Source organism: Phacochoerus africanus, chromosome 3 (assembly GCF_016906955.1).
Source record: "Phacochoerus africanus isolate WHEZ1 chromosome 3, ROS_Pafr_v1, whole genome shotgun sequence".
In the NCBI taxonomy this organism is placed as follows: Eukaryota; Metazoa; Chordata; class Mammalia; order Artiodactyla; family Suidae; genus Phacochoerus; species Phacochoerus africanus.
In genome coordinates this window covers 21,423,935-21,448,367 of record NC_062546.1, presented here as the reverse complement: position 1 = coordinate 21,448,367, position 24,433 = coordinate 21,423,935, and the positions used below count along the sequence as shown (strand labels likewise).

At 49.1% G+C, this 24,433-nt stretch overlaps 1 protein-coding gene across 2 annotated transcripts in view; it reads left to right on the top strand.

The window, feature by feature from the left end:
- Positions 1-418: 418 nt before the first annotated feature.
- Positions 419-24,433, top strand: part of PPP1R16B (protein phosphatase 1 regulatory subunit 16B) — a 111,616-nt gene continuing 87,601 nt past the window's right edge. Inside the window, exon 1 of one of the 2 annotated variants that reach the window (XM_047771101.1) lies at positions 419-536. The gene's annotated coding sequence lies outside the window, so the exon portion shown is untranslated. The remainder of the gene's footprint in view (positions 537-24,433) is intronic. The other variant, XM_047771100.1, reaches the window with a different exon arrangement.

Below are 24,433 nucleotides of genomic sequence, written 5' to 3'. Positions count from 1 at the left end.
TGCTCCCACTGATCTGTCCCCAGGGCAAGGCCTGGTTGGGCTCCTGGACGTCCTAAGAAGCCTTCAGACTCAAGCTGCACAGGCCTTCGGGATAGGTGCTAATGCTGTGTGACCTTGGGTGGTTTTCGTGCTGCTCTCTGGGCTTGGTATGCTCTTCCATCAAATGGGAGCAAGAATGCAGTCCTGGGCTTCCCTTTTTCAAAGTGGTGTTGGAGGATGGGAGGAAGACCAAAAGGAAAACTCTGAACTCTGGTCGCGTCTCATTCGCCTTCAATTTCCAGCTGCTCAAAGGGTGCGGAGGGCACCCGGGGAAGCGGGGACCCTTCCCGGAGCCCTGCCGCCTGTCAGGTCGAGTGGAGCGCGCCCACCCCCTTCCCGCGAGCTCAGGCCCCGCCTTGGGGGAGGAGCCGAAGGGCGGCGCGGAGGCTGGTGGCCGAGCCCGGCAGGCTTCTGTCGCCGCACCGGCAGCGGTGGCTCGGGGACTGACAGACCGAGCCAGGGCAGCAAGCCGCCCGGGGCAGGGCTCGGGAGAGCGGGTGAGTTCCCCGGAGGGTGCTGCCTACACCCGCTGCGCTCGGCGGCTTGACCGGGCGGGGAGGTGGTCGCAGCCTCTGGGGGTCTGGCTGGAGGTGATAGTGGCGCTTTGGCTGAGGGCCGGCAGCAGAAGATAATTGGGGTGGGGGGGTGGGGCAGACTGGAAAAGCGGGTACCCGGAGCGCAGGGCAGGGCAGTTGGGCTGGGGTGGGGGGCGTTCTCCAGGGTCTAGGGCGCCAGAGACGAGGCCGAGGTACCAGGCGCATTGGCACGTTGTTGGCTGGGGCCGCCGTGGCCGGATGTTGGGGCGGGCAGGGGGTTTCTCGGCGGGTTCTGGGCTCTTGCGCCGCCGTCTGCCGGGGGGCGCAGTGCCAGGCAGCGCGAGTCACAACTAGCATCAAACAGCCCCGGCGCCCAGCCTCGGGCCAGGCTCGGCGGCGCCGCCCCCTCGCGTGGCGGCACTTGGTCCCCAAAGGCGGTGGGCAGGGCGCCGGGAGCGCTTCTGCCCGGGCGGGAAAGGTCCCCGGGGCAGGCGCCCCCGCGTGCAGTCCGGCCCCTGCGGGATCCATCTGACAGCGTCCGTCGGCCCCAGGGAGACCCGCCTGTGGTTGTTCCCGGCCTCTCCAAAGGGCCGCCGTGAGTCCGCGGCTCGGCCCCCTGCGCCGGGAACGCTCCTCTCCTCCCGAGTCCCGCGCATCGATTCGTGCCGGAGGAGCGCCCCCGAGCGCCTACGATGGGCAGAAACTGTGCCGCCTTCCCGGGAGAGGTCGCATAGAGGGGGCTCCCCAAGGTCACCCGCAGCGCCCAGGCTCAGCTACCCAGACCGCTCCGAGTGGAGAGCCAGGAGTGGGGGAGGTGGCGTTCGCTGCCCGCCTCCTTTCCTGAGGCCGACTGCCTCCCTCCCTCCTCCTCCTCCGGTCCGGACCGGCTTAGCGGGAGATGCTGATGGGGCAGCTCCCAGCCTCGGGCGGAAAATTGAGCCAAGACAGCCTTGAATCTGGTCCTCCCGGGAGAGCCGCGTGCAAAGCCCAAGACCCGGTGCTCCCAGGCATCTCAGGAGCCCAGGGAGGGAGACGCGGCTGCATAAGCGCTTCTCAGAACCGAAAGCCGAGCTGCTTGCGCGCCCATGTGATTGGATTCCACATAATGGGCCCCTGTTTTCGCTGTCAGAAGCGCCCACCAGCTCCCGGCGGCCTTGGACTCCAGGTGCCGCCTCTGAATCGCCCTCTGTGGTGCGCCCGGGGCCCCGAGGTGCCTGGCGCCCTTGCCCGCAGGGCTCTCCGTTAGCCGCCTCGGCCCGGGGGTACTTGTCTGTGGGCCCTGCCATTTCCTGTGGCTGGTGGAGCACCGGAGAAAAACCCTCTATCTGGGAGGCCTCCTCCTAGCCTGGTAATAAAGCTTCTTAGCTCAGCCAGTGACTAGCTTTCTGCCCCGGGGTAAGACACTCGGCCTCGGAGCAGCTTCAGTTGCCTCTAGGAAATGGGGCTGATCAGGCCGTAGGAGGATGGGGAGAGGACCGTGTGCGGGGCTGGGTGCAGCGCGGCTCGGCAGCGGGAACGCTCCGAGGTTGATAGCGGCGCCTTTCAAAATGGTTTGGAGTGGGGCGTGTCTCTCGTTAGGCAGGAGCAGAAGCGGAGCCCTGGTGGGTGGTTCTGCAGGGGCTGGGGGAGTTTCCACATCTTCCTCCCTCAGCTCTGTCATAAAGAGGCAGCTTGCAGGCGGCTGGTGGGCGCCAGTGAGTGCTTTCAGCTCTCAGCCTGCTCCCAGGGCCTTCCCACACAACTCCAGCCCCTCATCTCCCACCTGCCCCAGGGTGTTGGAGGCGAGATGTCACCCAAGTCGCTTTGGACCTTCAACTTTGTTCGTTCCTGCCACCTGGAGTCTATCTAAGAGGACTCCCCCCTCCCTGGAAACTTCCTGACCCCTCTCTTGGTCCCAGCTTTTCCCAGCCTCTGAAAGGTCTTTCTTCAGGAAGACCAACTGATCCTTCCTACCCCTCTTTTGGTCTCCATCTGCTGCACCATTCATCAGCCGGCTGTGTGCTGGGGCTCCTTGCATCCTTGTGCTCTCTGAATCTCCCCAGGTATGAGGGACGTGGCAGGCAACGCCCAGCACATGCTCAGACTTCCTTCTTTTTTGGTAATTGACACTGGAGTGGAGGTTAAATTCGAATCCAGCTGTTAAGTATGCTCAGAAGCCTGAGCCACATGGCTCCTCTTAGCCGACGCAGGAAGATGGATTTTCCCCCAAAACAATGACCTACAGAGCCTATTTGGATTCTTCAGAAACTAGGGACCCAGGTTCTTCTCAAAACTAGTTCCATACCCAGAGTCAACTTTCTCCAATCAACAGAGGCTGCAGCCAGCTTGGTTTTGTAGGTCACAGAAGGCACATACCTGGATTCCTGTCCTGCGTTTGGACCCTCACCCAACCTTGACCCCTCTCCCAACCTTGACCCTCTTCCAATCTAGCCACCCCACCCTCATGCCACCTGCACCCAGGACTTGAAGCACTTGGTCCATAAGTAGGTCCCAAGTGGCATTCTTCCAGCAGAGGCTAGGATGACCTTCTTTTATCCCAGGTATATCCTGAGTACCACTTAGAAACTGGGGTTTATGAAGGTCTTGGACAAGCCTGCCTCCTACAGAAAGCCACAGTTTGAAAACCAATAGAGCCAATTTGTCTAGCTTGCATTGTAGCTTTCTGCTTAAAAGCTAGGTAAATTGTTTACTCTCTCTGACTCCTGGTTTTCACATCTGTAAAATGGAAGTAATAGTACTGCCTGCTCTGTGGGGTTGGGAGGATTCTGTGAGCCCACGATGCATAGAAAGTGCTTAGTATGGCACCTGGTACCGGCAGGAATGCAGGAAATGGTTCTCGTCACCATCACCACCACCTCCTCCTCTGCTCTGGGCTCTCAAAGGTCCCCCCGCCGCCCCCGCCCGGCGGGGGAAGTCAGACCTCTTCTGCCTCTAGCTTTCTGGACAGGGAAAGCCCCTCAGCCTGGTGGGAGGGATGCTCAGAGGGTGACTTCTGGGAAATCAAGTCCAGCATGGGTGGGCCTGTCCCCAGGAAGTCTGTCATTTAGCCTTTCTCATCTGGCTGCCATTTTTCAGGATTTGTTGACTCACTCAACAGATGTTTACGCCATTCTAGACTTTGTGCTTAGCAAGGGATTTCAAGATGAATAAGGCCGCTCTCAGGTTCCTCGCTCTATGAACAGAAGTCAATAGTGAGGACTCTGTGACAGTGAGGACACAGCTTCACTGGCAGGAAGAGGATTGAAGAGCAGAGGCATGGGTGAACAGGTGGGCTCAGCTAACGAACTCAGGTTTCATTCCTGAATCTGCCACCTGGAAGTTGGCACCTCTAGGGTGGTGATGTGAGGAGAAAAGTGAGGCCACGTGGGTAAAAACCTCAGCTCAGAGCCTTCTAGAGATTAATCAGTGCTTGCAAATGTTAGCTGCTATTATTATTAGTCTGCGGTGACCAATAACAGGTGGGTAAATTTTGCTGTGGGAGCACATTTGAGCACTTCAGAGACAGTTCTGCAGGTGGCGGGTAACAGGGGGGTGGGCAGCCCAAGCGGAGAGAACAGCTTGTGCAAAGTCACAGAGGCTTAAAAAGTGCTCCATGTCTTGGAGAGCAGTGGGCAGGAGTTACAGCTGGAGTGCCATAACCAGAGGGTGTGACAGAGGCAGGGGCAGGAGGCTAGGCCAGCAAGCGAGGCAGAGACCGTCCTTCCAAGGGGTCCTGGATGATTAAATGCTCATTCACCTGATGCAGGCACCTTGCAGCGTATGAAGCATTCTCTGATTGCAGTCTAGGGTTAACTTCTGTGGGCAAGGACGGGCTGGTCTGTGCACATTGGCCAATGTGTGAACTGTCCCCCTTACTCTTCCTTCTACCCGGAAAGCACAGAGGTCCCCTCCTTCCTCCTGAGATGCTTTGGCTACTCCTGCACCTGTTTCTCTCTTCCTGGGACTCAGTTTCTCATTTGTAGGAAGGGGATGTAGGTGGAGGAAGCGCCACTATCTGGCTCCCTAATTGACCATAATATTGTACCAAGTGCTTTTCTGGATGCTGATCAATGCCCAAGGTCTTTGCTTGCATTGCCACCGAGTCCTCATATCAACATACTGAAGTAGATTCATTCACCCATTGCACAGGAGGGGAAACTGAGCACAGAGGTGGAACAATTTGCTAAAAGGCATGTGGCTCATAAGTGGCAGGAACTCACACCTGGGGGTCTAAAGTTGCTCTGTGCTGCATGCATCCCCTCACTCATGTTCTTGGTAAATACCTAACGCTGACTGCAGGACGTCTGGCTTCTTTCCCCGTGTATCCCTGGATGCCTGGGGACGGGTCACAGTGGGCTGTACTCCGGGTACCTAGGGACTGCCCCATTCTCTCCCGGCCCTAATTTTTGGGAAGGGCCTGTGTTCAGGTGCTTGGTGATGGGAGCTGTTCTTGGATGTTTCAGAACTCAGGGGGCCTTCCTCGGCCTGCTAGTGTCCCACAAATGTGCCTTGACGCAGGCAGTTTGCAGCTTGATTGATACAGCAGGTGGTGACTGAGCTCCACGGTGACCCCAGGAAGGAATGCGTCTTTTAGAATGGCCGGGCAGAGTGTCACGTGACCACACACCCTACCTGTTTACAGAAGACTCTGAGAAACAAAGGCTCGGATTTCCTTTTCCAGGGGAGGGAAAGTTCAGGGCCAGGGTTCAAATCCTGCCTCTGCCTTTCACTGGCTTTTGGGCTTCCGTCAATTACTTCGCTTCCTTGAGGCTCAATCTTTTCACCTGGAGATATAGATCATATATATGAATGTAATTCAGAGTTGTCATAAGGATTTATAATCATACATAAAATTGGCTCCAACATCGTAGATAATATCAGTGTAATGTGCACAAAATTTTCCTCCCTGGTACTTACTATAATTGTGATTATAGAGCTATCTGTGGTCATTATTCTTTTACTCTGTCTCCCCCACTAGGCCAGTGGTTCCCAAGTAGGGGCAATTTGGCCCCCGAAGGGACATTTGGCCATGTCAGGAGACATTTTTTGATTGTCACCAGTGGGGACGTGCAGAGGGGGAGGGGAGCTACTGGCCTCTAGTGGGGAGAGGCAAGGAAGGCTACAAGATGTCCTGCAGTGCCCAGGGCAGTACCCCCCCACGACAAAAAATTGTTCCATCCCAGGGGCCGATCTTGCCGAGCTTGAGAAAGCTTACCCTGGGCGTGCAGCCTCTGAGATTAGTGACTGTGTCTGATTCATTCAGCCCTGTGTCCCCGGTTGCCCAGCACAGTGGCCGGCACACAGGAGACAATCAATATGCATTAAAGGGATGAATGAGGACTTGGATGGCCTTATGTCCCTTGGAGTCCCAGAGGTTTGGCGTGCAGGACGTTTGAATGGGCAGACGAGATTCAGATGGACCTGAATGATGAACAGCCAACTAGTAGTGCAGGCCAAAGAAATTCAGACCAAGCAATTTTCTTGCCTGGACGGGTGCTTGGGGGCCCGAATTATTGCTACGATCACTGCTGCATTTGCTTATATAGATACGGGACCCACCTTTAACTGGACAAGCGGGCTGGGGCCAAGGGCATGTAGGTGCTCACAAGGAACGCCTGTCAGCCGGGCCCTTGGGATTTGCCAGGCTGGGGCGCAGCTGCTGTCAGCTTCCTGTTTTTTCCCTTTCTGGTGGAATGAAGGAAACCTACTGAATGGCTATTTTTCCACTGACATTTACAGCAATGTGATAGGCCCTGGATTAATGAGGTCAAGCTCCAGTGTGAAATCTGCCCGATAACTTGACGCTTGGCCAACAGGAAGACGTGGCTTGTTTTCTTTGGGCATTAGATGTCTTTGGATGGCTTTGGCCAGGGAAGTAGGGGTCACGGCTCTATACAAAAGAAGGGAATGTCGTACGCCCTGGATTTATAGAGGCCAGAGTTGTTGTCTCATTCTCAATGCATTGGGAAGGGTTATTTTTATGTAGACTTTGAAATAAATAATTCATTAAAGCCGAGGTTCACCGTGAGCGCCGGCCTGGCTGCTGAGCATGGATCTGGGCTACCGAAAGGCCCAGGCTGTTTCTCCGGGGCTCTCTGGAAGTTTGAAGGAAAAGATTGACCCCCCCCCCCCAAGGTGGGTTTAGACAGTTTAGAGGTGCACATTGGTTAGAGATTTTTCCGATCAGGGTGGAGAGAGACCTCAGGCCTGTGCCTCAGACTTGCTCACAGATCATCTTGGAGTTTTTGCAAAATGCAGAATCTGATTCAGTGGGTCAGGGGGCCTGAGCATCTGCATCTATAACAAGCTCCCTGGAGGAACCGTCCTGCTGCTCTGTGAACAGTATTTTGAGTAGCAAGGGCCTGGGGACCCCAAAGTCTACAGGTAAGAGGTCCCTCGTGTCACCCACTCAAGCACGACAGCAAATTCAGCCTGCGATGCCTGTTCTCACAGCCATCTGCTCTGTGGGCTGGTTTGCAGGGGAACAGACTTCCTGCGCCCCTTCTCTGCCTGCCTAGGCCTGGGACCGAGCATGAAGGAAAGGCTGCTTGCTCCCAAGGACCCATGGAAACAGCCAGAACAGGTGGGAGAGGCTTCTAGTGCTTCCAGAAACATGTGTTCAGGGACACACTGTTCCCGGGTCACCTGGTCACCTGGGGCTTGTTAAACATACAGATGGCTGGGCCCTAGCCCAGCCTACCTGCGTCAGAACCGGCCAAGGTGGGGCCCCGGGAGTCTGTATTTTTAAAAAGTGTGCCAGCTGATTCTGATTCACAGCCAGCCTGGTGGAGGGGAAGCCGAGAGAAAGAGCTGGCAGCACGTGGAAGTTAACTGCTCAGCAGGACTGGTGTAAGGTTGTAGACTCATGTGCTGCCTGGTGGCACCCGGAGGAGGGAGGGGCCACCAGGCAGAGGGAGGGGCGGAAATCTTGTCTGCTCCGCTTGCCAGGTTCTGCACCCTGCAGGGCTGCATCTGCCTGGAAAGATGGGCATCTTTTTCTTTTTTTTTTTTTCTTAATAATAATCGTTAACATTTGGTGCTTTCTATGAGCCAAGCAGTATTTAACTTTTAGTCCCCCTAGCAGCTCCAAGAGATGGCCTTACCACGACTCTGATTTTACTCCTGGGGAAAGTGAGGCACAGAGATTATCAATGACTTGCCCCAGGTCACACCCCCAGTAAGTGGTGGAGTCAGGATTTGAATCTAGGACATCTAGTTCCCGAGTCCTTGCACTTAAAGTCATGCCCTCTGACTTTGGACAAAAATGCTGTTGCACTTCAGAGACCGTCCTTGCCCTGAGCAAGTGCCTTTCTCTAGCTCTTCCCCAGGTGGAGGAAAGGCTAGCAGTGACCTTGGCTGGCTCTGGAATCACACCCGAGTTTGATCCCTGCCTCTACTACTTACTATAGCTTTGAGAAGTTATTTGCTGACTTCAGTGAGCCTCAATTTTCCCCACGTGTCAAATAGGAATAATAATAGTATGAGATGGGAGTTCCCTGGTGGCCTCGTGGGTTGAAGATCTGGAGTTGTCATTGCTATAGCTCAGGTTTGATCCCTGGCCTGAGAACTCCCGCATGCCAAGGGCATGGCCAAAAAAAAAAAAAAAAGAGTATGAGATGATATAATTAACTATTTATTTAGCATGCACTTGATATATATCAACAATTATTATTACATTAATGTCAGAAAATTCAGCCCCTGGGAGTCATAGCTTCAGAGAGGAGGGCATAGGTGAGCAGAGCTCTGTGTCACTTCGGTTTGGGGGTGCTGGGTCTGTCATTTTTTTTCCCCCAGGTTGCTTATGTCTGTTATTCACCGAGGCACTCCTAGCCTTTGCTTCTTGGTGCCCGTATCCATACCAGCCCGGTGAGTTCTCAGAATTTCTTGGCTCCCAGAATGTTTCAGAGTTTCAGTCAGAACTGACTTTATTTCCTGTCATCCAGGAGCCAGTAAAGGACACACATTCTCACACTTATTTTCTTCAGGGATCCTGGCTCTTCTCAGTGACTTTCCCTGTCCCCAGATTCCTTTCTGGAACTCTGCAGTCATCCCTGCCCCCCACCCCCACCCCCCCATGGACTGAGCAGAGAGCAAACCTTGCCTTAGAGTCTTTGCCTGTTGCCTTATAAAGAAATAGGGAAGAATTTCTCTGGAATTTCATTTGTTTCCTTTTTTTTTTTAACATATGAAATCAAGCTTTTGTCTTCTTATTACTGTATTTTATGCTTTTTAATTGTAAAAACAAGGCAAACTTATTAAAATTCAAACAGTACAGAAATGTGGAAAATGGAAAGGGAACTTTCCCCAGTTGTCATCCACAGCCGTTTATTTCTTTTTCCCCCAGAAAAAAATCCCTGAACATTTTATGTCTTTCCATAAATTTCTTATGCATATATACAGATTCACACTCATTTTCAAGTCTATCCCTTTTTTCTTTTTAACACTTCTATACAACACTCTACCGAAACTTCCTTTTTCAGCTAATTTATCTTAGCATATGTCAGCACATACAGATATACCTCAGTCCTAAAGGCTACATGGTGTTCCAGTAAAATTGTGGTAGAAATTTACCATAATTTGTGTTCTAGTCCCTAGCTGACATGAAGATTATTTGCAGTTTTTTCTTCCCTATTACACATGAAGATGCTATAACAAACTTGCTTATACCGCACGTGTCTTTGTACACCGGTACGATTTTATCTGTAGGGAGAATCCCCTGCTGTTTGAATGAAGGCATTGCCAAATTGTCCTCCTAAGAGGCCAAACCAATTTCTGTTCTCTCAATTGTGAGTGTGAATGCCTCTTTCCCCAGGCCCTTCTCCAACACTAAGTATTAAATAATTTTAATTTTTGCCAGATAGCAATACAATAGAATGTGTCTGAATCAGGTTCAGCAGTACTTCAGATCTGATGGCTCCTTGGACCGTGGCTACATAGAGATTGTTAAATATTCAAGAACTACATTTTACCTGGCTTAGGCTTGGAATGAGAGATATAGAATTAAATTAATCCAGTTCCTGCACTTGGATGGGTGGGTCCCTGTCTCCTGAAGGAAGCCTACCCGTAGATAAATAAAATAAAATAAGAACATGCTGTGTTAGGGAAATGCGTAAGTTACATTTTGTTTGGAAAACTCTTCATGAATGTCACAAACGAATTTGTAAAATACAGTGTACTCTATATCCCAGTGGGAGGGGGGTTCCTTGAAATCCTCAAAAAAAAAAGAGAGAAAAGAAAAAGACTTTTTAGAAGCAGAAAAATCATGCAGATTACCCCCAGTGGAGGCAGCAGAAGAGGCGGGCAGCTAGGAAGGGATAAGTAATTTTGAAATCGTCTTTTTGGTGGTTTCCATGTTTACTAATGAGGTTTGCTTGAGGGAGGCTGTGTAGAAACACAGCTGAGTTTGCAGCTGGTGCTGGTTGCCGATTACTCCTACCTGGGCAAATATGCATGTTAGTCCACAAAGAGCGAGAGCAATGGAAAAGAAGGCTGACTTTAAAATCCACAGCCTTGGAGCTCACAGAGGTGGGACGTGGGTGGCATGAATCGATGGTTACCTCAGCGGTTACGAGGAGGTGTGCTCTGAACAGTGCCCATTGTAGACTGGATGCTCAGAATGGGCGTTCGGTGACTGAGCCTCAGAGATGTCTCTGTCTTGTAAGAGGGCCTCCTATTCAAAAAGAATAAAGCCTTTTAGAAAGGGGGACGACCACCTGGTCTTCCCACCTGTGGGGAGCCATGCCTTAGCCATACGTTGTCTTTGGGCCCCCTGCTTGGATGGCTCTTTCTTCACTTGGGATATTTGAGAACAAGACCAGGCAAGGAGCAGCTGAGAATATCTAAAACAGAGCTGCGGAATGAAACCAATCATCATTTTACAGCAAGCTTTCTAAGCCAGGATCTATAGAGCCAATGGCAAAGCATGTAGAGTTGCAAAGAGCCATGGAGTCAGAGGCCGTCCTAACTCATCCTTGCGTGGATAGCAAAGCAGGGGTCAGGTAAGGTACATCCTGGGTCTGGCCCCCAGTATCCATCATCTCTCCCCAAAAGCCAGGTCTGTTTTGTCTGGCTTGATGCTACAGCTCTGGTTCTAAGCCGGAGGACCACCTCCTGTGATAGAACTGATGGAATAATCTCAGTGAATTTCAGTCTCTTGGTCTCCCACCCTCCTGTCTATTCTCCTTCAGGTATTGAATACCTACCGCATGCTGGGAGACTCCAGGGTGGGGTGTAAAGGTGAATCACTGATAGCTCTTGTCTTTCGAGAGCATTTAGTCCATGGAAGCGACAGACTGAAACTAACAATTACTACGGAGTGTGTGGAGCACAGCAGAGATGTGGTCAAATGCCTTGGAACTAGAGAGGAGAAAGAAACCCATTTGGCACAAGGCAGATAGAAAGCAATTCAGAGGGAATAAAAGGAGCATGGAGACGACACTGTGTAAATGAGATGAGGCAAGTCAAGTGCGAGCAGGGTGCCTGGAAAGCACTTAAGAGATGATAGATATTAGCATCACAGCACTTGCACTAGCTCTCAAAGAACAAGGAAGAGCTTGCCAGGAGGAGAGGAAGAAGGGCACTGCCACCCCATGGAACAGCATGTGTGAGGGTCAGGAGGTAGGTGTGGTGGAGTGAAAACCCCATGGCCTCTGTACTGGAGAAATCGAAATCTCTGTTCAGATCCTAGTTCTGCCGCTTATTAGTTGTGACTTGGGGCATGTCAAGATGAGCCTTCTAATCTATCTACTGGGGATAATAAGCCCTATTTTTTAAAGGCTCATTGCAGGGGTTAAAGTTAATTTGTGTGTAGTACCTGACACATAGCAGAGTCTTAGCAAATGGTGGGCACCATTGCAGGGGTATAAATCCATCAGTCCAGTTTAGTGTAGCTGGAAAATCGAATTGCCTCATGGGTTAGGTGGGGAAGGAGGTTAGGATGGCCAGAGATGAAGCTGACAATTTCAAGGCCAGATACTGGATGGTTTGGACTGTGAGGCTGAGGAGTTTTGACTTGAGTTTATGGGCAATGGGGAGGCATTACATGCTTCCTTACAAGGGAACTTCAGGATTGGACTTGGTTACAGAATGAAAACTCTGCCAGTAGTGTGGATTGTGGGGTGGAAGGTTAAGAGATAGAGGCAAGAAGACCAAATTGGGAAATGCCATCTTCCACATTCCTGTTTTGGCAACTCACAGCTCCTGTTAGCCTAGTGAAGGCTCTGCTAAGTCCTGCAGTCAAGTGTTGGCCTGGAGAGGCAGATCAGGGCAGTGGTTCAGAGCATGGGCTTCAGTGTCAAGGCCAATGGGGATTTGAATCTTAATCCCATGGCTGTGTGACCTTGGGCAATTACTTAACCCTATCGAGCTTACTTTACTCTTCTGTAAAATTAGTACCTTTCCCAGAGGCTTGTTGTGGGATTAAACGAGATAGCTAGGTAAAGCAATTAGTTTAGCTCTAGGAATGTATTAAGTGTTCAATAAAAGTTAATAATTAAAAATTTAAAAATTATTTATTTCACCATGGAAACCTTTTCCCATATAACACCTCTTAACCTCCTCTGGAACTATTAGCGTTCTACAGAAAGCATCCTGCTTGAGACTTTCTGGAGAAGCAGCAGCACTTTCTGCTCCAAGAAATAGTAAAAAGGGTTGCCAAGTTCTAACACAGTGATTCTTGGATGCACATTAGACCTACCAGGGGAACTTTTAAGAATGTCAATGTCTGGCTGCACCCCAGACCAATTAAACTAGAATCTGTAGAGGTGGGACCCAGGAATCGGCAGTCTTTTTAATTTTTTTTTTTTTTTTGCCTGCACCCATGGCATGTGGAAGTTCCCAGGGCAGAGATCGAACCCGTGCCACAGCAGTGGCTGGGCAGTTGCAGGGACATCTCTGGATCCTTAACCTGCTACACACAAGGGAACTCCACTATTTTTTTTAAAATGTTAATGGTTTATTAAGGTAAAACAAATACAGATAATTATACTTATCCTAAGTGAATGAATTTTTCACAGATTGAACATGCCCAGGTTAGTCATATCCTGCTCAAAAAACAGAATATTATCAGCACTCCAGAAGCGCTTTTTAATGTCCCTTCCCAGTCACCCCCACCCCAAAACCACTCTTCTGATGGATAACAACATAGATTCATTTTGCCTGTTTTTGAATTTTACCCAGATGGAATCATGTAGTATGCGCTTTTGTGTTTGCCTTATTCTGATTAACATTGTGAGAGCTCCAGACTGTCAAGTCTAACTGTATATTGCTCATCTGCATTGCTGTACTATGTTCCATTATGTGAGTAGACTATAAATTTTTTTCCAAACTACTGTTGGTGGGCATCTTGGGTAGTTTATACTTTGGGGTTTTTACAAACAGTGCTATTAAAGTTCTTGTAAATGCCTTTTGGAGAATGTATGTAGAAACTTCTGTTGGGTGTATTCCTAGGAATGAAATTGCTGGATTATAGGGCATCATATGTTCAGCTTTAGAAGATATTGCTTGAGCAGTTTTTTTTTTTCAAAGCAGTCTTTAAAAGTGGCTGTACCAATTTATATTCCCACTTGGTTTATAAGAATGCTTGCCAAGTGTTGGTATTTTCTGTCCCTAAAAAAAATTGGCCACTCTGATAGTCTTGCTCTTCATCTTAATGTAAGTTCCCAGGATTGCCGGATGATTCTACCATTCGCTAAGTTTGAGAACCTCTTGCCTAACAGGTTTTGAAAAAGCAACACCCATTAAGGGAACTGTATAAAGAGATGTTATAATGGCAGGTCCCTCTCCACTGATGCTCTTTGACGTCTGTACCCAGAGTTTTTTATAGACTTGATCTGTCTAATCACCCAGAGGAGGATGCTTTTGCTGTGAAAGGAACATGTAGAGGTGTATTAAACCTGACAGGCTTCTCCTCATTCCTGTGTGCTTTATGTGGGACAAATGGTTCCATCAAGAGTGATTTGGAAGTTGGAAAGAGCCTATGGCAAGACTTCAATCTTTTCTTCCCATTTAAGATCTGAAAGAGGAGGAGGACACGAGAAGTAATTAGTAGTCGTATAGATGTTTTCAGATGAAAATATCTAGTCTTTGAGATTAGAGTTTAAGATTTTATGTTGTAAATCTACTCCCCAAAGCTTCCCCAAGACCTGGAACTTGGAAGGTGCTCAAAAAAAAAAAAAAAGAAGTCATCGAAGTACATACTAGAACTATGTAACTATCTCTAGTGAAAAGCCCAACTCAAATAGATGCAGAGGAGGAGGAAGGTGTTTTGGTGTGGATTTATTGGACCTGATTAATAGTTTCACTTCTCTTTGTAGTTTCTGTGTTGTGGCTGATATTTCCTATTCATTCATTTATTACAAGCATATTTTCCTTTATACCCTTGAGCAAACATGTAATAGCTGCTTTAAAATCCATGTCTGTTAACTTCAACATCTGGGTCTTTTTGGGGTAGATCTCTACTGATTATTTTTTCTCTTGAGTTTGAGTCACATTTTTCTGTATGATTTAAAACACTTTTTCTAGTAATTTTAGGTTACATCTTGAACATTGTGAACAAGGCTTGAAGAAACTCTTAATCCTATCAGGTTCCTCGGAACAGTAATGATTTTTTAAAAAATCAGTTAACTTGACCAAACTTTAAATTCACTTTCCCCTGGGTAGGCAGCAGATGAAATCTTTCTTCAGTTCTCTTAGCCTTAGTTGGGTTGCTTGGAACCTGCCCTGCACATGCATCATTCAGAGAGATTTGGACAGAATTTATACTTAGCATTTGGGGCTACCATCTGTGACTCTTTTCTGGGATGTTCTTATTTTCCATCTGTAGTTACCTGAACTCTGTCCTTTACTTCCTAAAACAGTAAGAGCAAAGGTTTTCGTCCAAGTTGTATTCACCATGTACAAGGCCTGCCCTTGGGTAAAAGCTACAAAAACACAAAATTTGCTTAATATGAATTTCTTTCTTTCAAGTGTTGACTCCCCTTCAATTTGTGTCAGTGTGGTTGGACAAATAGGTTATGTGTATGTGTGTGTGTGTGTGTGTGTGTTGTGTAGAGTTCACAACAGTTATATGTGAAAAGGTGAGACCACCTTTTCTGACAGTATCAGAAGCAGAACTTTTCTGATCAATAGTTTTATTCATTAAGGGACCCTTAGGACCCCCTCTACTTTACTGCCTAGCACATAGTAGATGGCAAAAAATATTTATTGATTGATTAAATGAATGCCTCTTTACATTAAAAATGGAAGTGAATTAGAGGAGACACTTCCTAGAAGAAAACCTTGATTGGCGTTCCTGTTGTGACTCAGTGGTAATGAAACCGACTAGTGTCCATAAGGAAGCAGGTTCGATCCCTGCCCTGGCTCAGTGGGTTAAGAATCCAGCATTGCCATGAGCTGTGGTGTAGGTGCAGACGCGACTCAGATCTGGCATTGCTGTGGCTGTGGCGTAGGCCAGAAGCTGCAACTCCGATTCCACCCCTAGCCTGGGAACCTCCACATGCCATGGGCGTGGCCCTAAAAAGCACACACACACACACACACACACAAAATACAAACCACCCTGAAATTAGTTACTTTTTGATGACATCAGGCATAAAATAGAGAGGGTTTGCTGCAGAAAATAATGAGTGGGAGGATTGGAATAAAATTAGGGCCTCTGCTATCTGAGTGTAGACCAAAGTGGCTAACAAAACGTGCCTGAAGTATTGGTACAAGGAGATAAATTCAATTGTGAGAGTAACGGCACTTTCCTGGGGTTGAATATATGGCTTATAGAGAATTAACCATGTTCACTGGAAATAAAGCCAGTCAGAGGGGAAGCAGAGGTATGACTGGAGTTCTGCACACCCGAGAGGAGGGACGCAAATTGAAAGAACTTTGGCTGGAGATCAAAGAGGGAAGGAATGACAGTAATATAGAGGCAGTCTACCCCGGCTTTGCCTCTCTGCGTGGTGACCTGGAAGGTCACGACCCAGTACTGAGAGACTTCAAAGCCTGTGTAGTGGACGGAAACGTCATTTACCGAAATGCAGAGCATCTGGAAACTTGCTGATTTATCCTACTGGCAGTTTCATCTCCCAGAGAGGAGAGGAGAGAGGACATTGCTCTGGGAATCTGGTTTGCAAGCTGCTGGGAGAAGTGAAAATGAGAAAATGCTCACCAAGAAAGGGAACACTAGTCTTAGGGGGCTGAGCTCACAGGGCTTGGAAGGCAGATTTTATGAATTTCAGGATGAGATTTCAGGATGAATTTCCTGCCTAAGCCTCCAAAGGTGATGACAGCTCCTCAAGTAAGGGAAGTTATGACTTTAATCAGTTAACCTCACTCTGCGCGGATCTCATTTATTTTCCTGCAAAGACTCCTCTTCTTGCTCCTAGTCATGCCTTTGTGGGCCATCTTCCCTGTCTGACATTTTCTCTTTAATTTTCAAGCAGGATAGATGATAAAAAAAAATTGCTTACCTGTCATGGCATATGATGACCAATCAGAAGAGATGTCAGCCACATACAGCTGAAATAGCCTTATTTACAGTACAGGGTCCTTAACCTCTCTGAGTCTCAGTTTGTCCCCTCTTTGAAATGGGAACAAGACCTACATTGCAGAATGGAAGCAGTGATTCGAAGACATGTTCCATGTAACAGACTCAACCCTTAGAAGGTGTGCTGTGCACAGCAGCTGCCATTAGTACCCTGTGTTCTTGATCTGTGGGTTTATTTCATCTACACATTTTATAGGTTCTGTGGTACTTACTATTAGTTTCATTACAAATATATGTTTTTACTCTGTACTGATTTCAGCAAGTTTTTTTGTTTTTTGTTTTTTTGCTTTTTGGGGCTGCACCTTCGGCATATGGAGGTTCCCAGGCTAGAGGTCAAATTGGAGCTTCAGCTGCCGGCCTACACCACAGGCCCAGCAACGCAGAATCTGAGCTGCATCTATGAGCTACACCACAGCTCATGGCAGTGCCAGATTCTTAACCCACTGAGCAAGGCCAGGGATCGAACCTGCAATCTCATGGTTCCTTGTCAGATTCGTTTCTGCTGTGCCATGACGGGAACTCCACTCCAGCAAGTATTTTTTTTATTATTACAAATTGATCTGTCTGGTTTGTCCCAATTTCCCCTATCCCCTTGATCATGAATACCTTGGATTTTCTGAAATCTTGCATTTCATGAGGAAGATCTTTTTTTTTTTTTGTCTTTTTGTTGTTGTTGTTGTTGTTGCTATTTCTTGGGCTGCTCCCGCGGCATATGGAGGTTCCCAGGCTAGGGGTTGAATCGGAGTTGTAGCCACCGGCCTACGCCAGAGCCACAGCAACGCAGGATCCGAGCCACATCTGCAACCTACACCAGAGCTCACGGCAACGCCAGATCGTTAACCCACTGAGCAAGGGCAGGGACCGAACCCGCAACCTCATGGTTCCTAGTCGGATACGTTAACCACTGCGCCACGACGGGAACTCCGAGGAAGATCTTTTAAAGCACTTGTGGTTCCTTTAGAATTTTTCCTAGTTCCTTCTCATTCTCCTTTGATGTCTATAGACAATGGAATTAGAAAGACCTGGGTTCTTGGAGTTCCCTGTGTGGCTCCTCAGGTTAAGAACCTGTCAGAGCATCAGTGAAAATTCATGTTTGATCCCTGGCCTCACTTAGTAGGTTGAGGATCTGGCATTGCTGGAGCTGCAGCATAGGTATCAGATGCAGCTAGGATTGGGTGTTGCTGTGGCTGGCAGCTGCAGCTCCAATTCCATCCCTAGCCTGGGAACTTCCATATGCCACCAGTGTGGCCCTAAAATGAAAAAAAAAAAAAAAAAAGTAGAAAGACCTGGGTTCAGATCCCAGCTCTGCCATTTACTAGCTGTGCAGTTAACTGGTGTCCATTGTCTGCATTTCTCGCCCTTTCTCCCCTCATCCTCTCTTCCTCCAGTGTAGGACTTTCTCCTTCAAGTCCACCTCTCTGTTTCTTTTTCCCTTTTTTTTTTTTTTTTTTTTTTTTTTTTACTGTCCTTGTTTCCTGGGAATTATTCTCCAAACCTCCATGAACAACTGTATGAAAAGCTTTTAAAAATTCCCATCCCAGGAGTTTCTGTTGTGGCGCAGCAAAAATGAATCCGACTTGGAGCTCCTGTTGTGGCTCAGTGGTTAACGAATCCGACTAGGAACCATGAGGTTGCTGGTTTGATCCCTGGCCTTGCTCAGTGGGTTAAGGATCCGGCGTTGCCGTGAGCTGGGTGTAGGTCGCAGATGCTGCTCAGATCCCGAGTTGCTGTGGCTCTGGCGTAGGCCGGCAGCTATAGCTCTGATTCGACCCCTAGCCTGGGAACCACCATATGGCCCCAGAAAAGGCAAAAAAAGACCAAAAAAAAGGATCCGACTTAGTAACCATGAGATTGTGGGTTCGATCCCTGGCCTTGCTTAGTGGGTTAAGGATCCGGTGTGGCCATGAGCTATAGTGTAGGTCGCAGACTCGGCTTGGATCTGGCATTGCTGTGGCTGTGGCGTATGCCACCAGCTATAGCTCCGATTCAGCCCCTAACCTGGGAACCTCCATATGCTGCAGGTGTCGCCCTAAAAAACAAAAAATAAAAAATAAAAAATCCCATCCCAGCTGCACTCCTGGTTAAGGGAGAGGAGACAGCTTGCTAGGGGTACCTTTGAGGTTTCTGAAGTGGAGAGAAGAGTCTTAATAGGAAGCAGACCACAGTCCCCTTCCTCCTTGATGTTGGTAATAGTGGGGGACCCAACATGCTCAGGATGGATGAGACAGTGACCCCTGGCTGATGTCGACCCATCCCTTCAAGAGAGGACCCTGTCCAGTTACCAGCAGGATGCTTATTTCCCTACTTTCCAGGGACCGGGTTGGGAGAGATGCCAATCACCACAGGGACTGCCATCCTTTGCTTGTGTTCTCTCATCCTACTGCTTCCTAGCACTGGGATCCATTCACTTTAAGGGAGTGGAGTCAGGGCGGACAAGTCTTCATTCTACCCCCTTGAGCAAGTTATTAGAGAAATTCTTACTAGAACCTAAGAACATCTTGATTCTTTGCTACCTTTGAGGCCACAGTGATTTTGTGGTTTTGGTTGAAGGATATACTGGTATTGAGGAGCCCTTCTGCTCAATCTGATAACTTTCTAGATGCTTGTGAAGAGGAGAGGATTTTGAACAATGGGGCAAAGGCCAGTATTGAAATCCAAGCTTAGGCAAGTGTGATATAGAACAGAGTTGCATGCTCGGTATGCATGCAGCCACGTCCCACTACTTTGTCTGTGGCAGACATTACTAATCGATCACAGCATTCACTCCTCCTGTTATCATTGCGGCTACATAACCCCTGTCCTCACAGCACTCCAAGAAGCCACCACCAACCTAAGTGTTGGCGTAATAGAAGAAAGCTTGGCCAAGGATGTCATGCTGAGAGAGGGAGGCAGGGGTGCTTTATGCCACTGAAGGCTTAGCCAGTGTGAAAGGCCATCACCTGTCTAATAAGTGTGTATCCTGGGAGGGCATTCTGTGGCCACAGGTGGCCTCCTTTGGAAAAAAGATCCAACCAGCTGCCAAGGGAGTTTTTATCTCCCTGCAAAGGGAGGGGGTGGACCACACTCCCCCAAGCCTTGGAGAAGCAGTATGTGTAATTCGATTCCCATTTCCCCGTGCTTAGCTGTTACATAAGCTTCTTTAGAAGACTGGCTGGTTTAGCACTGTGACTGTGACTGACTAATGTATTCGTAGACATCATGTCAGCTCTGCAAGTGCCCCATCCTTGGCACCTTTGTTCTGTCCCTTGCAGCTTCCCCCACACTGGCATTCTTCCCACAAGCACGTGGGCCTTTGTGGGTTTAGGTTCAAGGGGAGAAGCTCAGCATGGAAGATAGGTGTGTTCATGGGTTTCCCTTCACTCGTTCAAGCTGTTTCCTTGGAAATTCTCTTGGAGCTGAATCTGAGAAAGCTGCCTCACCTTCACAGGTAGAATGAATCCAAAGCATCATCAATCCACATCTAATTGAAATGGTTCTTCCTTCCATGCTGTCTGGCTAGCTGGTTACCAAGTGCTGGCTTGCAAATATACATGACAGTCTTGCTCCTAATACTGATCTGTCTGCCGGGCTGGGGTTGGGGCTCACTGGGCCAGTCCCACCTCCAACACTGCGTGGACCTTCTCTCTGAGCAGCTTCATGAGTGGCCGTGGAGTTCCTGGTGGTGGGGACCCCAGCATCATGCCATAGCCTGGGTTGGTTGAAATGCCAACATTAGATAATTTTTCCTCATGCCAGGCTGATCCTGCTTCTTCTTTTTGCCTGTCTGGGATTCCAACTCTGCCCTCTAGACACGTGGAACAAAGCTAATCCTTTTGTTCATGGCTTTCGTTAAGATCTGCTCCTGTATTCCTGAAATGGCCCAACCAGTTCAGACAGAGGTCAACTGGGTTATTATCTTAACACTGGATATGATTCTTTTTATTTATTTATTTATTTTTGTCTTTTGTCTTTTTAGGGCCGCATCCACAGCATATGGAGGTTCCCAGGCTAGGGGTCCAGTTGGAGCTGTAGCTGCCAGCCTATGCCAGAGTCACAGCAATGCCAGATCCAAGCCGAGTCTGCGACCTACACCACAGCTCATGGCAACACCAAATCCTTAACCCACTGAGTGAGGCCAGGGATTGAACCTGCAACTTCATGGTTCCTAGTTGGATTCGTTTCCTCTGCGCCACAACGGAAACTCCTGGACATGATTCTTTTCCTGAGAGAGCTCAAGATGCTTGATGGACCACTGTGTTCTTGTGGAATTTGTGGTTTGTGTGTCCTGCTGCCCGCCCCTTTCCTCTACCTCCCCCCCCAAGTCTTGCCAAATTGGGTTACAGTAAATGGACTTCCGAGGACAACAGCAAATCAAAGCCAAGCCCAGGGCCACTACTCAGAGGTGTGAATGAAGGAGCACAGCTAGGAGAGGCAGAGTTAAGGAGCAGACTCTCCGCGACCCTAGTCCCACAACAGATTAAAACGGGATGTCTGTCTAACATGACTGTGCCCAAAATCTAGAAGCTTCATTACAGCAGGAGTGGAACAGAAAGTCCACAAAATCCCATGAGAATGGGGTTGGTGGGGGGACAAGGCTAATTTCTAATTCAGATATTTGGGGCATCAAGAGCCCCAGAAGTCTCTTTGCTCATGAGTAAAGCATCTTTCTGCTGGGGGTTGGGCAGGAAGGGGGAAGGAAGGGGGAAATGACGCTATTATTCAAAGAAGCGTGTTGTGGGAGGGCGGGGGTGTGCATCCTTTAGGAGAGAAAGTGGGTCCCAAGTGAGCTTGGAGGAGGGAAAGCTGGGGCTGTTTTGTTTTCCTTCTTCCCTCGTGCTTAATGGTACAGGAAGCACGAGGCGCGAGCACTCCCGGCCTTCCTCCAGGCTGCTGCCAATATTGTGCGGAGAAGAATAGCTGAAGAACAAGGAAAAAAAACTTAACGTTTTCTTTTAACAGCGTGAACTTTGAGACACTGTCTGACTCATGTTTTAAAGTCTCTTCAATTTGAATTCACCTTCCTTCGTGTTGTTTTTCTCAAGGCACTAGGCACAGGTCCAAAGATATGTCAACCAGCTGCTCCCCTGGGATGGAGGCGTCACAAGGCCAGGGGCCCTTTCTCCCACCTCAGGGGGCGGGGCTGGTGTGGGAACCTTGATGTTGGCCTTCCAGCCCTTCTTCAAGGCTGCCCCCCCCCCCCCCCCGCTTGGGCCTGGAGGGCCAGAAGATGGCATATTACCAGATGCCCCAGCAAGAGACCAGTCATCCTGCTTCAGGCAGCATCCATTCTGGGGCTCCTGTTCCTGCATCCCTAAAAGCAGCATTCATGTCTGGTGGGGTACTGTTGGCTACAAGTGACAAAAATTCAATTTAATTAGCTTAAATAATAAAGGGGATTTTGTTGGCGTGGATAGCTAAAGTCCAGAGTTCTCTAAATAAAATGACCCTGTTTCTCTCCTCTGACTCCCAAGGATTGGCTTCATCGAAAGGTGGGCTCAAACCTGTGTCACAGCAATGACAACACCAATCCTTAATCCACTGAACCCCAAGAGAACTCCTAAATTTCTTTCTTTCCTTCTTCCTTCCTTTGAGAGAGAGAGAGAGAGAGAGAGAAAGAAACTTCCTTATTTTATATTTTTGGCCGTGCCTGAGGCATGTGGAAGTTCCTGGGCCAGGGAGTGAACCCAAGCCATAGCGATTACTAGAGCCGCAGCAGTGACAATGCTGGATCCTTAACCCACTTAGCCACCCACCAGGGAACTCTGAGAGAGCTTCTGATTGGTCCAGCTTGGGGTCATGTACCTAACCCCCAACTAATCACTCGGGCTGGGCTTAGGCCATGGCCACAGGGCTCTGGCCAATCAGGGCCTAGCACAGAGCGATACTTAGGGGAACCACAGAGACCACCACCAAACCGTGTCTTTCAATGGGCCTGTGCCTTTCTTCCTCTTTCTGTTTTCTCAGAGGCATGTCATCCCCCCAAAAAACACTCTTTCTTTTCATTTTGGGGGAAGGGGAGGCTCGGTAGTGCATGCTGTGTGTCTCCCCTCCACCTCGCCCCCAGACCCCTACACTCTTCCTTGCGTTTCTGCTCGAAGGCTCAGCTTTCCGTAGCTCGGCTCCTGTGTCCCGGGATGTACACTGAGGTTTCTTCCTTTGGGGGACAGCGGGGTGAGTGGATGCACCCACAGGAATCGAGTTCAGGCTTTGTCAGGTGGCAACCAGAGGCTGCATCCAGACTCACTCCCAGTGCCTGTTCCTACTCACAGAAGGTCAAGTGCTTTGGCCTCAGGCTTCAGGCTGCTGCTGTCAGGCTATTTTGGTTCATCTGCCCAGACCTCACAGAGCCATGTGTTGGAAAAATTAAGTACCCCGCCCTGTTTCCCCTTTTCCTCTCGTAGCACACACACACTTCCTGGATAACCTCACCCCAACGTGGCCTCTGCAGACCCCTGCCCCACCCGCTCTTTAGCCCAGACACTCCATTGACCTGTGGCGCCACGTGCCCACTTCTCTGCAAGACGGTCCATCTGAATGCTCCCACAACACGCTGCGCTCAGTGTAGCTCCTTGGAGCCAGTTTTCCTCCAAATGAGGTCCACCTCGGGGATCCCTTTTGAGTGTTGATGATGCTTTGCCCTCCCAGGTTCGGGCACTTTGGGCTGTGTCCCCATCACCAACCAGGGCTGTCTCTGGAAGTTTGAACAAGTACACCTGGGTCTCATGAGGGGGCCAGTCTGCAGCTCACAGGAGCCAGGACTTCTATGGGCTGTTCTAGCACCCAGGCCAGCGCCCTGACTTGGGGGCTGCCCAGCTGCTGTGTTAACAGCACCAATGGCAATTCTTTAATTAGACCCAGCAGGGTTTTCTCGGACGGGGGCGGGAGGTGTGTGGGTCTATTGGGGGAAACTAGGTCACCTGAAAACCAGCAGTCAAGAGGGAGCTGTCCTGGAGCCCCAGCTCCAGGGACCCCAAAGAGGCGAGCCAGGTGGGATTGGCAGGGAGCGCAAAGCCAGAGAAACTGTGCTCTGGCCCCCTTTTTTGGCCCTTGGGAGACACTGTTCTCACCTTTCTCCAGGGGGCTGGGCGACTGCCCTTAATTCCTTCGAACTGTTCAGGCCAGGGAAGGCACAGCAGTGAGTGGCTTCTGCTAGCATGGGGCCTGCCATCCTGGGGCCCAGGGAGGGAGCTTTGTGCTCGGAGTCAGGGCCAGGGTGCGAGCTACTGCTCAGCCTTTGTATCCTGTGAGTGCATCCTCTGCTCCCTTGTGCCTCTGTTTAGTCATCCATCCAATGGCAGGGACCATACCTGTCTCTACCCTGCTGTATCCCTACCCTTTAATGCAGTCCTAGCATACGATGGACATCCCATAAATAGTTGTCAGATGAAACTCTAAGCTCATATGAATACTTCTCTTATAAGATTGTTGTCATTGAGGATCAGTGGCCAGGCGGATCCCCCAGATATCAATCACTTACAACTTTTGCCAGCACTAAATACCATCATTATTTAATTTTTCTTTGCTACCACCTTGTAAGTTTTCCACTGAAGTGGATTTATTTTAAAAAGAAAATTTCAGGAGTTCCCTTGTGGCTCACTGGGTTAGGAACCCAAGTAGTATCCATGAGGCTGGGGGTTCAATCCATGGCCTCGCTGAGTGGGTGAATGGGTTAAGGATCCAGCATGGCCATGAGCTGTGGTGTGGGTTGCACACACGGCTCGGATCCTGTGTTGCCGTGACTGTGGTGTAGGCTGGCAGCTACAGCTCTGATTCCACCCCTAGCCTGGGAATTTCCATGTGCCGTGGGTGTGGCCCTAAAAAAGCGAGAAGAAAAGAAAGACATGTTATATCACTACCATAAATAAACAATAACTGTGAAGCCAAATCCACAGGGGGAAAAAAAAATCAGTGCTGTTACGTTTTATCCTAGCTGCAATTGTTTGCCTGAGGCTATGAGCCTGAGGCCTGCTTTCTCTTTGTTTACAGGGGAACTTGACGTGGTTATAAACTGTTAAAGGTCTATTACCACTGAACTGACACTTTCTTCTGGCAAAAATCCAATAGATTGAAAAAGAAGTGAAAAGGGTGTCACCTGCTGTCTCTGAGTCCATGTTATATTAAGTCTTGTCCTGGACTTTTGAAAATTCCCTTGGAAGGGGTTCTCTTTCTATACTTAGGGAGACACCTGGCTGGGATGATGGCTAAGGATGTTCCTGGGAAAGGATTCAGGGCTTTAACAAGAGTGAGTGATAGGATTATTCTTACCTTCCTCTTAGCAAGTTTTTGGTACCTCCCACTGAGTAGGTGATGAGTGAATACTTAATAATGAAGACATGAGTAACCATTTGTGATTAGAATATTAGGG